This window comes from Seriola lalandi, unplaced genomic scaffold, assembly GCF_002814215.2.
Source record: "Seriola lalandi dorsalis isolate HSWRI2012SDOR001 ecotype SW California unplaced genomic scaffold, Sedor1 jcf7180002008376, whole genome shotgun sequence".
NCBI lineage: Eukaryota > Metazoa > Chordata > Actinopteri > Carangiformes > Carangidae > Seriola > Seriola lalandi.
The window spans coordinates 1-1013 of record NW_019479029.1 but is presented as its reverse complement, the minus strand read 5'-3'; the positions used below and the strand labels follow the sequence as shown (position 1 = coordinate 1013).

Genomic DNA, 1013 nt, shown 5'->3' with positions numbered 1-1013 from the left:
ATATATATATATTACAGGTACAGTCATATTTGTGATCACCAAATAAAAATATTTACATCTAAAAATAAATGTAATAAAGGATATTTATTGTAAAAATTATCATATTATCATAGGAAAAATCTATTCGCAGAATTCATTAACCGATTTCAAAGATGTGAAGCTGCAGTTTCAGCTTCCTCCCCTCGGTTCTCACCTAGAGCTGCCTTGGCAGCAGCAGACGCCACCCTGGGGTCGACCACAGAGGCCAGGAAGGCTACTGTGCTCATGACGGGGTTTCCAGACTGGCTGAAGGGTATGGGCTGGTAGGCCAGAGGGCCCAGAGAGGCCTCATTGTTCTCCAGGTACGGATCCTCGATGGGCAGCCGCAGGAAGTGCAGGATACACTCGTCCTGGGTGCGTGAACCGACATGCTCCGACACTTTGTTCCAGTCGTCTTTGTACATCTCCAGGGCCTGGAAGAAGGAGAAGGGTGTGAGTGCACAAGTCTAACGATCGGAAAAGCAGCTGAGGAGCCGGAGGACAGAGGTACAGACTGAAGGGTTGTAAGATGGAGTGAGAGAGGAGGAAGGTTACAATACTGTGGAAGGGAAGTCATTCAAAAGTGGGAGAGAAAGTAAGTCAGCTTTCAGAAAGGAAGGAAAGATTTATAAAAAACCAGGAGGGAGGACACAAGATGGACATACAGGAGGAACGAGGGGGACAAGTGGGGATGAGAGAGGGCAAAGACAGCAAGGAAAGGAAAGAGGAAACAAGGTGACAGGCAGAGGATGGGGAGATAAAGAGAGATGGAGGAAGACACTTCCTTCTCTTTTGTCCCGTGGGACTCACCTCTAGCAGCAGTAGAGTCTCCTGCTCGGTCCATTCCCTGGTGGAGGTGACTGGTTTACCCTGTAGGGAACCAAAACCAAATTATCACATAAACATTGGTAATGAGGCAAAAAGAAAGTTTATTAACTGTATCGCATGTGGAATAGGAAAGAGGGTCAATTTTTGCCCCGAAAAAAGGTAAAAAT

General features: G+C 46.4%; 1 pseudogene; it reads right to left on the bottom strand.

The window, feature by feature from the left end:
• Window positions 1–193: 193 nt before the first annotated feature.
• On the bottom strand, window positions 194–890 carry LOC111672459 (SWI/SNF complex subunit SMARCC1 pseudogene; annotated as a pseudogene).
• Window positions 891–1013: the final 123 nt, after the last annotated feature.